General features: G+C 57.9%; 1 protein-coding gene across 2 annotated transcripts in view; it reads left to right on the top strand.

The window, feature by feature from the left end:
- The window catches only part of LOC115108440 (paired amphipathic helix protein Sin3b-like), a 38,155-nt gene that overhangs the window by 11,772 nt on the left and 13,833 nt on the right, over positions 1 to 12,550 (top strand). The window lies entirely within an intron of this gene.

Raw genomic sequence — 12,550 nt, 5'->3', positions numbered from 1 at the left:
AGCACTGTCTGTAGGTCTAACTCTTCCCGTCCCTCTCCCTCAAGCCCAGCACTGTCTGTAGGCTTCACTAACTCTTCCCGTCTCTCTCCCTCAGGCCCAGCACTGTCTGTAGGCTTCACTAACTCTTCCCGTCTCTCTCCCTCAGGCCCAGCACTGTCTGTAGGCTTCACTAACTCTTCCCGTCCCTCTCCCTCAGGCCCAGCACTGTCTGTCTGTAGGTCTAACTCTTCCCGTCCCTCTCCCTCAGGCCCAGCACTGTCTGTAGGCTTCACTAACTCTTCCCGTCTCTCTCCCTCAGGCCCAGCACTGTCTGTAGGCTTCACTAACTCTTCCTGTCCCTCGGTCCCAGCACTGTCTGTAGGCTTCACTAACTCTTCCCGTCCCTCTCCCTCAGGCCCAGCACTGTCTGTAGGCTTCACTAACTCTTCCCGTCCCTCTCCCTCAGGCCCAGCACTGTCTGTAGGCTTCTAACTCTTCCCGTCCCTCTCCCTCAGGCCCAGCACTGTCTGTAGGCTTCACTAACTCTTCCCATCCCTCTCCCTCAGGCCCAGCACTGTCTGTAGGCTTCACTAACTCTTCCCGTCCCTCCCTCAGTCCCAGCACTGTCTGTAGGTCTAACTCTTCCCGTCTCTCTCCCCAGGCCCAGCACTGTCTGTAGGCTTCACTAACTCTTCCCGTCTCTCTCCCCAGGCCCAGCACTGTCTGTAGGCTTCACTAACTCTTCCCGTCTCTCTCCCTCAGGCCCAGCACTGTCTGTAGGCTTCACTAACTCTTCCCGTCTCTCTCCCTCAGGCCCAGCACTGTCTGTAGGCTTCACTAACTCTTCCCTCTCCCTCAGGCCCAGCACACTCTTCCCGTCCCTCTCCCTCAGTCCCAGCACTGTCTGTAGGTCTAACTCTTCCGTCCTCTCCCTCAGTCCCAGCACTGTCTGTAGGCTTCACTAACTCTTCCCGTCCCTCTCCCTCAGGCCCAGCACTGTCTGTAGGCTCTAACTCTTCCCATCCCTCTCCCTCAGGCCCAGCACTGTCTGTAGGCTTCACTAACTCTTCCCGTCCCTCTCCCTCAGGCCCAGCACTGTCTGTAGGTCTAACTCTTCCCGTCCCTGTCCCTCAGGCCCAGCACTGTCTGTCTGTAGGTCTAACTCTTCCCGTCCCTCTCCCTCAGGCCCAGCACTGTCTGTCTGTAGGTCTAACTCTTCCCGTCCCTCTCCCTCAGGCCCAGCACTGTCTGTAGGCTTCACTAACTCTTCCCGTCTCTCTCCCTCAGGCCCAGCACTGTCTGTAGGCTTCACTAACTCTTCCCGTCCCTCTCCCTCAGGCCCAGCACTGTCTGTAGGCTTCACTAACTCTTCCCGTCCCTCTCCCTCAGGCCCAGCACTGTCTGTAGGCTTCACTAACTCTTCCCGTCCCTCTCCCTCAGGCCCAGCACTGTCTGTAGGCTTCACTAACTCTTCCCGTCCCTCTCCCTCAGGCCCAGCACTGTCTGTAGGCTTCACTAACTCTTCCCGTCCCTCTCCCTCAGGCCCAGCACTGTCTGTAGGCTTCACTAAATCTTCCCGTCCCTCTCCCTCAGGCCCAGCACTGTCTGTAGGTCTAACTCTTCCCGTCTCTCTCCCTCAGGCCCAGCACTGTCTGTAGGCTGGTCTAACTCTTCCCGTCTCTCTCCCCTCAGGCCCAGCACTGTCTGTAGGCTTCACTAACTCTTCCCGTCCCTCTCCCTCAGGCCCAGCACTGTCTGTAGGTCTAACTCTTCCCGTCCTTCTCCCTCAGGCCCAGCACTGTCTGTAGGCTGGTCTAACTCTTCCCGTCCCTCTCCCTCAGTCCCAGCACTGTCTGTAGGCTTCACTAACTCTTCCTGTCCCTCTCCCTCAGTCCCAGCACTGTCTGTAGGCTTCACTAACTCTTCCCGTCCCTCCCTCAGTCCCAGCACTGTCTGTAGGTCTAACTCTTCCCGTCTCTCTCCCCCAGGCCCAGCACTGTCTGTAGGCTTCACTAACTCTTCCTGTCCCTCTCCCTCAGTCCCAGCACTGTCTGTAGGCTTCACTAACTCTTCCCGTCCCTCCCTCAGTCCCAGCACTGTCTGTAGGTCTAACTCTTCCCGTCTCTCTCCCCCAGGCCCAGCACTGTCTGTAGGCTTCACTAACTCTTCCCGTCTCTCTCCCCAGGCCCAGCACTGTCTGTAGGCTTCACTAACTCTTCCCGTCCTCTCTCCCTCAGGCCCAGCACTGTCTGTAGGCTTCACTAACTCTTCCCGTCTCTCTCCCTCAGGCCCAGCACTGTCTGTAGGCTTCACTAACTCTTCCCGTCCCTCTCCCTCAGGCCCAGCACACTCTTCCCGTCCCTCTCCCTCAGTCCCAGCACTGTCTGTAGGTCTAACTCTTCCCGTTTCTCTCCCTCAGTCCCAGCACTGTCTGTAGGCTTCACTAACTCTTCCCGTCTCTCTCCCTCAGGCCCAGCACTGTCTGTAGGTCTAACTCTTCCCGTCCCTCTCCCTCAAGCCCAGCACTGTCTGTAGGCTTCACTAACTCTTCCCGTCTCTCTCCCTCAGGCCCAGCACTGTCTGTAGGCTTCACTAACTCTTCCCATCCCTCTCCCTCAGGCCCAGCACTGTCTGTAGGCTTCACTAACTCTTCCCCGTCTCTCTCCCTCAGGCCCAGCACTGTCTGTAGGCTTCACTAACTCTTCCCCAGTCTCTCTCCCCTCAGGCCCAGCACTGTCTGTAGGCTTCACTAACTCTTCCCGTCCCTCTCCCTCAGTCCCAGCACTGTCTGTAGGTCTAACTCTTCCCGTCCCTCTCCCTCAAGCCCAGCACTGTCTGTAGGCTTCACTAACTCTTCCCGTCCCTCTCCCTCAGGCCCAGCACTGTCTGTAGGTCTAACTCTTCCCGTCCCTCTCCCTCAGTCCCAGCACTGTCTGTAGGCTTCAATAACTCTTCCCGTCCCTCTCCCTCAGGCCCAGCACTGTCTGTAGGCTTCACTAACTCTTCCCGTCCCTCTCCCTCAGGCCCAGCACTGTCTGTAGGTCTAACTCTTCCCGTCCCTCTCCCTCAGTCCCAGCACTGTCTGTAGGCTTCACTAACTCTTCCCGTCCCTCTCCCTCAGGCCCAGCACTGTCTGTAGGTCTAACTCTTCCCGTCCCTCTCCCTCAGTCCCAGCACTGTCTGTAGGTCTAACTCTTCCCGTCTCTCTCCCTCAGTCCCAGCACTGTCTGTAGGTCTAACTCTTCCCGTCTCTCTCCCTCAGGCCCAGCACTGTCTGTAGGCTTCACTAACTCTTCCCGTCCCTCTCCCTCAGGCCCAGCACTGTCTGTAGGTCTAACTCTTCCCCCCGTCCCTCTCCCTCAGGCCCAGCACTGTCTGTAGGTCTAACTCTTCCCGTCCCTCTCCCTCAGGCCCAGCACTGTCTGTAGGCTTCACTAACTCTTCCCCGTCCCTCTCCCTCAGGCCCAGCACTGTCTGTAGGTCTAACTCTTCCCGTCCCTCTCCCTCAGTCCCAGCACTGTCTGTAGGCTTCACTAACTCTTCCCGTCCCTCTCCCTCAGGCCCAGCACTGTCTGTAGGCTGCACTAACTCTTCCCATCCCTCTCCCTCAGGCCCAGCACTGTCTGTAGGCTTCACTAACTCTTCCCGTCCCTCTCCCTCAGGCCCAGCACTGTCTGTAGGTCTAACTCTTCCCGTCCCTGTCCCTCAGGCCCAGCACTGTCTGTCTGTAGGTCTAACTCTTCCCGTCCCTCTCCCTCAGGCCCAGCACTGTCTGTCTGTAGGTCTAACTCTTCCCGTCCCTCTCCCTCAGGCCCAGCACTGTCTGTAGGCTTCACTAACTCTTCCCGTCTCTCTCCCTCAGGCCCAGCACTGTCTGTAGGCTTCACTAACTCTTCCTGTCCCTCGGTCCCAGCACTGTCTGTAGGCTTCACTAAATCTTCCCGTCCCTCTCCCTCAGGCCCAGCACTGTCTGTAGGTCTAACTCTTCCCGTCTCTCTCCCTCAGGCCCAGCACTGTCTGTAGGCTGGTCTAACTCTTCCCGTCTCTCTCCCCTCAGGCCCAGCACTGTCTGTAGGCTTCACTAACTCTTCCCGTCCCTCTCCCTCAGGCCCAGCACTGTCTGTAGGTCTAACTCTTCCCGTCCTTCTCCCTCAGGCCCAGCACTGTCTGTAGGCTGGTCTAACTCTTCCCGTCCCTCTCCCTCAGTCCCAGCACTGTCTGTAGGCTTCACTAACTCTTCCTGTCCCTCTCCCTCAGTCCCAGCACTGTCTGTAGGCTTCACTAACTCTTCCTGTCCCTCTCCCTCAGTCCCAGCACTGTCTGTAGGCTTCACTAACTCTTCCCGTCCCTCCCTCAGTCCCAGCACTGTCTGTAGGTCTAACTCTTCCCGTCTCTCTCCCCCAGGCCCAGCACTGTCTGTAGGCTTCACTAACTCTTCCTGTCCCTCTCCCTCAGTCCCAGCACTGTCTGTAGGCTTCACTAACTCTTCCCGTCCCTCCCTCAGTCCCAGCACTGTCTGTAGGTCTAACTCTTCCCGTCTCTCTCCCCCAGGCCCAGCACTGTCTGTAGGCTTCACTAACTCTTCCCGTCTCTCTCCCCCAGGCCCAGCACTGTCTGTAGGCTTCACTAACTCTTCCCGTCTCTCTCCCTCAGGCCCAGCACTGTCTGTAGGCTTCACTAACTCTTCCCGTCTCTCTCCCTCAGGCCCAGCACTGTCTGTAGGCTTCACTAACTCTTCCCGTCCCTCTCCCTCAGGCCCAGCACACTCTTCCCGTCCCTCTCCCTCAGTCCCAGCACTGTCTGTAGGTCTAACTCTTCCCGTCTCTCTCCCTCAGTCCCAGCACTGTCTGTAGGCTTCACTAACTCTTCCCGTCTCTCTCCCTCAGGCCCAGCACTGTCTGTAGGTCTAACTCTTCCCGTCCCTCTCCCTCAAGCCCAGCACTGTCTGTAGGCTTCACTAACTCTTCCCGTCTCTCTCCCTCAGGCCCAGCACTGTCTGTAGGCTTCACTAACTCTTCCCATCCCTCTCCCTCAGGCCCAGCACTGTCTGTAGGCTTCACTAACTCTTCCCGTCTCTCTCCCTCAGGCCCAGCACTGTCTGTAGGCTTCACTAACTCTTCCCGTCTCTCTCCCTCAGGCCCAGCACTGTCTGTAGGCTTCACTAACTCTTCCCGTCCCTCTCCCTCAGTCCCAGCACTGTCTGTAGGTCTAACTCTTCCCGTCTCTCTCCCTCAGTCCCAGCACTGTCTGTAGGCTTCACTAACTCTTCCCGTCTCTCTCCCTCAGGCCCAGCACTGTCTGTAGGTCTAACTCTTCCCGTCCCTCTCCCTCAGGCCCAGCACTGTCTGTAGGCTTCACTAACTCTTCCCGTCCCTCTCCCTCAGGCCCAGCACTGTCTGTAGGTCTAACTCTTCCCGTCCCTCTCCCTCAGTCCCAGCACTGTCTGTAGGCTTCACTAACTCTTCCCGTCCCTCTCCCTCAGGCCCAGCACTGTCTGTAGGCTTCACTAACTCTTCCCGTCCCTCTCCCTCAGGCCCAGCACTGTCTGTAGGCTTCACTAACTCTTCCCGTCCCTCCCTCAGTCCCAGCACTGTCTGTAGGTCTAACTCTTCCCGTCTCTCTCCCCCAGGCCCAGCACTGTCTGTAGGCTTCACTAACTCTTCCTGTCCCTCTCCCTCAGTCCCAGCACTGTCTGTAGGCTTCACTAACTCTTCCCGTCCCTCCCTCAGTCCCAGCACTGTCTGTAGGTCTAACTCTTCCCGTCTCTCTCCCCCAGGCCCAGCACTGTCTGTAGGCTTCACTAACTCTTCCCGTCTCTCTCCCCCAGGCCCAGCACTGTCTGTAGGCTTCACTAACTCTTCCCGTCTCTCTCCCTCAGGCCCAGCACTGTCTGTAGGCTTCACTAACTCTTCCCGTCTCTCTCCCTCAGGCCCAGCACTGTCTGTAGGCTTCACTAACTCTTCCCGTCCCTCTCCCTCAGGCCCAGCACACTCTTCCCGTCCCTCTCCTCAGTCCCAGCACTGTCTGTAGGTCTAACTCTTCCCGTCTCTCTCCCTCAGTCCCAGCACTGTCTGTAGGCTTCACTAACTCTTCCCGTCTCTCTCCCTCAGGCCCAGCACTGTCTGTAGGTCTAACTCTTCCCGTCCCTCTCCCTCAGGCCCAGCACTGTCTGTAGGCTTCACTAACTCTTCCCGTCTCTCTCCCTCAGGCCCAGCACTGTCTGTAGGCTTCACTAACTCTTCCCATCCCTCTCCCTCAGGCCCAGCACTGTCTGTAGGCTTCACTAACTCTTCCCGTCTCTCTCCCTCAGGCCCAGCACTGTCTGTAGGCTTCACTAACTCTTCCCGTCTCTCTCCCTCAGGCCCAGCACTGTCTGTAGGCTTCACTAACTCTTCCCGTCCCTCTCCCTCAGTCCCAGCACTGTCTGTAGGTCTAACTCTTCCCGTCCCTCTCCCTCAGTCCCAGCACTGTCTGTAGGCTTCACTAACTCTTCCCGTCCCTCTCCCTCAGGCCCAGCACTGTCTGTAGGTCTAACTCTTCCCGTCCCTCTCCCTCAGTCCCAGCACTGTCTGTAGGCTTCACTAACTCTTCCCGTCCCTCTCCCTCAGGCCCAGCACTGTCTGTAGGCTTCACTAACTCTTCCCGTCCCTCTCCCTCAGGCCCAGCACTGTCTGTAGGCTTCACTAACTCTTCCCGTCCCTCTCCCTCAGGCCCAGCACTGTCTGTAGGTCTAACTCTTCCCGTCCCTCTCCCTCAGTCCCAGCACTGTCTGTAGGCTTCACTAACTCTTCCCGTCCCTCTCCCTCAGGCCCAGCACTGTCTGTAGGTCTAACTCTTCCCGTCTCTCTCCCCCAGGCCCAGCACTGTCTGTAGGCTTCACTAACTCTTCCTGTCCCTCTCCCTCAGTCCCAGCACTGTCTGTAGGCTTCACTAACTCTTCCCGTCCCTCCCTCAGTCCCAGCACTGTCTGTAGGTCTAACTCTTCCCGTCTCTCTCCCCCAGGCCCAGCACTGTCTGTAGGCTTCACTAACTCTTCCCGTCTCTCTCCCCCAGGCCCAGCACTGTCTGTAGGCTTCACTAACTCTTCCCGTCTCTCTCCCTCAGGCCCAGCACTGTCTGTAGGCTTCACTAACTCTTCCCGTCTCTCTCCCTCAGGCCCAGCACTGTCTGTAGGCTTCACTAACTCTTCCCGTCTCTCTCCCTCAGGCCCAGCACTGTCTGTAGGCTTCACTAACTCTTCCCGTCCCACTCCCTCAGGCCCAGCACTGTCTGTAGGTCTAACTATTCCCGTCCCTCTCCCTCAGGCCCAGCACACTCTTCCCGTCCCTCTCCCTCAGTCCCAGCACTGTCTGTAGGTCTAACTCTTCCCGTCTCTCTCCCTCAGGCCCAGCACTGTCTGTAGGCTTCACTAACTCTTCCCGTCTCTCTCCCTCAGGCCCAGCACTGTCTGTAGGCTTCACGAACTCTTCCCGTCCCTCTCCCTCAGTCCCAGCACTGTCTGTAGGTCTAACTCTTCCCGTCTCTCTCCCTCAGGCCCAGCACTGTCTGTAGGCTTCACTAACTCTTCCCATCCCTCTCCCTCAGGCCCAGCACTGTCTGTAGGCTTCACTAACTCTTCCCGTCCTCTCCCTCAGGCCCAGCACTGTCTGTAGGCTTCACTAACTCTTCCCCGTCCTCTCCCTCAGGCCCAGCACTGTCTGTAGGCTTCACTAACTCTTCCCGTCCCTCTCCCTCAGTCCCAGCACTGTCTGTAGGTCTAACTCTTCCCGTCCCTCTCCCTCAGGCCCAGCACTGTCTGTAGGTCTAACTCTTCCCGTCCCTCTCCCTCAGGCCCAGCACTGTCTGTAGGTCTAACTCTTCCCGTCCCTCTCCCTCAGTCCCAGCACTGTCTGTAGGCTTCACTAACTCTTCCCGTCCCTCTCCCTCAGGCCCAGCACTGTCTGTAGGCTTCACTAACTCTTCCCGTCCCTCTCCCTCAGGCCCAGCACTGTCTGTAGGCTTCACTAACTCTTCCCGTCCCTCTCCCTCAGGCCCAGCACTGTCTGTAGGTCTAACTCTTCCCGTCCCTCTCCCTCAGTCCCAGCACTGTCTGTAGGCTTCACTAACTCTTCCCGTCCCTCTCCCTCAGGCCCAGCACTGTCTGTAGGTCTAACTCTTCCCGTCTCTCTCCCCCAGGCCCAGCACTGTCTGTAGGCTTCACTAACTCTTCCTGTCCCTCTCCCTCAGTCCCAGCACTGTCTGTAGGCTTCACTAACTCTTCCCGTCCCTCCCTCAGTCCCAGCACTGTCTGTAGGTCTAACTCTTCCCGTCTCTCTCCCCCAGGCCCAGCACTGTCTGTAGGCTTCACTAACTCTTCCCGTCTCTCTCCCCCAGGCCCAGCACTGTCTGTAGGCTTCACTAACTCTTCCCGTCTCTCTCCCTCAGGCCCAGCACTGTCTGTAGGCTTCACTAACTCTTCCCGTCCCACTCCCTCAGGCCCAGCACTGTCTGTAGGTCTAACTCTTCCCGTCTCTCTCCCTCAGGCCCAGCACTGTCTGTAGGCTTCACTAACTCTTCCCGTCTCTCTCCCTCAGGCCCAGCACTGTCTGTAGGCTTCACTAACTCTTCCCGTCCCACTCCCTCAGGCCCAGCACTGTCTGTAGGTCTAACTATTCCCGTCCCTCTCCCTCAGGCCCAGCACACTCTTCCCGTCCCTCTCCCTCAGTCCCAGCACTGTCTGTAGGTCTAACTCTTCCCGTCTCTCTCCCTCAGGCCCAGCACTGTCTGTAGGCTTCACTAACTCTTCCCGTCTCTCTCCCTCAGGCCCAGCACTGTCTGTAGGCTTCACGAACTCTTCCCGTCCCTCTCCCTCAGTCCCAGCACTGTCTGTAGGTCTAACTCTTCCCGTCTCTCTCCCTCAGTCCCAGCACTGTCTGTAGGTCTAACTCTTCCCGTCTCTCTCCCTCAGTCCCAGCACTGTCTGTAGGCTTCACTAACTCTTCCCGTCTCTCTCCCTCAGGCCCAGCACTGTCTGTAGGTCTAACTCTTCCCGTCCCTCTCCCTCAAGCCCAGCACTGTCTGTAGGCTTCACTAACTCTTCCCGTCTCTCTCCCTCAGGCCCAGCACTGTCTGTAGGCTTCACTAACTCTTCCCATCCCTCTCCCTCAGGCCCAGCACTGTCTGTAGGCTTCACTAACTCTTCCCGTCTCTCTCCCTCAGGCCCAGCACTGTCTGTAGGCTTCACTAACTCTTCCCGTCTCTCTCCCTCAGGCCCAGCACTGTCTGTAGGCTTCACTAACTCTTCCCGTCCCTCTCCCTCAGTCCCAGCACTGTCTGTAGGTCTAACTCTTCCCGTCTCTCTCCCTCAGTCCCAGCACTGTCTGTAGGCTTCACTAACTCTTCCCGTCTCTCTCCCTCAGGCCCAGCACTGTCTGTAGGTCTAACTCTTCCCGTCCCTCTCCCTCAGGCCCAGCACTGTCTGTAGGTCTAACTCTTCCCGTCCCTCTCCCTCAGGCCCAGCACTGTCTGTAGGTCTAACTCTTCCCGTCCCTCTCCCTCAGTCCCAGCACTGTCTGTAGGCTTCACTAACTCTTCCCGTCCCTCTCCCTCAGGCCCAGCACTGTCTGTAGGCTTCACTAACTCTTCCCGTCCCTCTCCCTCAGGCCCAGCACTGTCTGTAGGCTTCACTAACTCTTCCGTCCCTCTCCCTCAGGCCCAGCACTGTCTGTAGGCTTCACTAACTCTTCCCGTCCCTCTCCCTCAGGCCCAGCACTGTCTGTAGGTCTAACTCTTCCCGTCCCTCTCCCTCAGTCCCAGCACTGTCTGTAGGCTTCACTAACTCTTCCCGTCCCTCTCCCTCAGGCCCAGCACTGTCTGTAGGCTTCACTAACTCTTCCCGTCCCTCTCCCTCAGGCCCAGCACTGTCTGTAGGCTTCACTAACTCTTCCCGTCCCTCTCCCTCAGGCCCAGCACTGTCTGTAGGTCTAACTCTTCCCGTCCCTCTCCCTCAGGCCCAGCACTGTCTGTCTGTATGTCTAACTCTTCCCGTACCTCTCCCTCAGGCCCAGCACTGTCTGTAGGTCTAACTCTTCCCGTCCCTCTCCCTCAGGCCCAGCACTGTCTGTAGCCTTCACTAACTCTTCCCGTCCCTCTCCCTCAGGCCCAGCACTGTCTGTAGGTCTAACTCTTCCCGTCCCTCTCCCTCAGGCCCAGCACTGTCTGTAGCCTTCACTAACTCTTCCCGTCCCTCTCCCTCAGGCCCAGCACTGTCTGTAGGTCTAACTCTTCCCGTCCCTCTCCCTCAGTCCCAGCACTGTCTGTAGGCTTCACTAACTCTTCCCGTCCCTCTCCCTCAGGCCCAGCACTGTCTGTAGGCTTCACTAACTCTTCCCGTCCCTCTCCCTCAGGCTCAGCACTGTCTGTAGGTCTAACTCTTCCCGTCCCTGTCCCTCAGGCCCAGCACTGTCTGTCTGTAGGTCTAACTCTTCCCGTCCCTCTCCCTCAGGCCCAGCACTGTCTGTCTGTAGGTCTAACTCTTCCCGTCCCTCTCCCTCAGGCCCAGCACTGTCTGTAGGCTTCACTAACTCTTCCCGTCTCTCTCCCTCAGGCCCAGCACTGTCTGTAGGCTTCACTAACTCTTCCTGTCCCTCAGTCCCAGCACTGTCTGTAGGCTTCACTAACTCTTCCCGTCCCTCTCCCTCAGGCCCAGCACTGTCTGTAGGCTTCACTAACTCTTCCCGTCCCTCTCCCTCAGGCCCAGCACTGTCTGTAGGCTTCACTAACTCTTCCCGTCCCTCTCCCTCAGGCCCAGCACTGTCTGTAGGTCTAACTCTTCCCGTCCTTCTCCCTCAGGCCCAGCACTGTCTGTAGGCTGGTCTAACTCTTCCCGTCCCTCTCCCTCAGTCCCAGCACTGTCTGTAGGTCTAACTCTTCCCGTCCCTCTCCCTCAGGCCCAGCACTGTCTGTAGGCTTCACTAACCCTTCCCGTCTCTCTCCCTCAGGCCCAGCACTGTCTGTAGGTCTAACTCTTCCCGTCTCTCTCCCCTCAGGCCCAGCACTGTCTGTAGGCTTCACTAACTCTTCCCGTCCCTCTCCCTCAGGCCCAGCACTGTCTGTAGGTCTAACTCTTCCCGTCCTTCTCCCTCAGGCCCAGCACTGTCTGTAGGCTGGTCTAACTCTTCCCGTCCCTCTCCCTCAGTCCCAGCACTGTCTGTAGGTCTAACTCTTCCCGTCCTTCTCCCTCAGGCCCAGCACTGTCTGTAGGCTTCACTAACTCTTCCTGTCCCTCTCCCTCAGTCCCAGCACTGTCTGTAGGCTTCACTAACTCTTCCCGTCCCTCCCTCAGTCCCAGCACTGTCTGTAGGTCTAACTCTTCCCGTCCCTCTCCCTCAGGCCCAGCACTGTCTGTAGGCTTCACTAACCCTTCCCGTCTCTCTCCCTCAGGCCCAGCACTGTCTGTAGGTCTAACTCTTCCCGTCCCTCTCCCTCAGTCCCAGCACTGTCTGTAGGCTTCACTAACTCTTCCCGTCCCTCTCCCTCAGTCCCAGCACTGTCTGTAGGTCTAACTCTTCCCGTCTCTCTCCCTCAGGCCCAGCACTGTCTGTAGGTCTAACTCTTCCCGTCTCTCTCCCTCAGGCCCAGCACTGTCTGTAGGTCTAACTCTTCCCGTCTCTCTCCCTCAGGCCCAGCACTGTCTGTAGGTCTAACGCTTCCCGTCTCTCTCCCTCAGGCCCAGCACTATCTGTAGGCTTCACTAACTCTTCCCGTCCCTCTCCCTCAGGCCCAGCACTGTCTGTAGGCTTCACTAACTCTTCCCGTCCCTCTCCCTCAGGCCCAGCACTGTCTGTAGGCTTCACTAACTCTTCCCGTCCCTCTCCCTCAGGCCCAGCACTGTCTGTCGGCTTCACTAACTCTTCCCGTCCCTCTCCCTCAGGCCCAGCACTGTCTGTAGGTCTAACTCTTCCCGTCCCTCTCCCTCAGGCCCAGCACTGTCTGTCTGTAGGTCTAACTCTTCCCGTCCCTCTCCCTCAGGCCCAGCACTGTCTGTAGGCTTCACTAACTCTTCCCGTCCCTCTCCCTCAGGCCCAGCACTGTCTGTAGGTCTAACTCTTCCCGTCCCTCTCCCTCAGGCCCAGCACTGTCTGTAGCCTTCACTAACTCTTCCCGTCCCTCTCCCTCAGGCCCAGCACTGTCTGTAGGTCTAACTCTTCCCGTCCCTCTCCCTCAGTCCCAGCACTGTCTGTAGGCTTCACTAACTCTTCCCGTCCCTCTCCCTCAGGCCCAGCACTGTCTGTAGGCTTCACTAACTCTTCCCGTCCCTCTCCCTCAGGCCCAGCACTGTCTGTAGGCTTCAGTAACTCTTCCCGTCCCTCTCCCTCAGGCTCAGCACTGTCTGTAGGTCTAACTCTTCCCGTCCCTGTCCCTCAGGCCCAGCACTGTCTGTCTGTAGGTCTAACTCTTCCCGTCCCTCTCCCTCAGGCCCAGCACTGTCTGTCTGTAGGTCTAACTCTTCCCGTCCCTCTCCCTCAGGCCCAGCACTGTCTGTAGGCTTCACTAACTCTTCCCGTCTCTCTCCCTCAGGCCCAGCACTGTC

This window comes from Oncorhynchus nerka, linkage group LG24 (assembly GCF_034236695.1).
Source record: "Oncorhynchus nerka isolate Pitt River linkage group LG24, Oner_Uvic_2.0, whole genome shotgun sequence".
NCBI classification, from domain to species: Eukaryota; Metazoa; Chordata; class Actinopteri; order Salmoniformes; family Salmonidae; genus Oncorhynchus; species Oncorhynchus nerka.
This window is presented reverse-complemented; position numbering and strand designations above follow the sequence as displayed.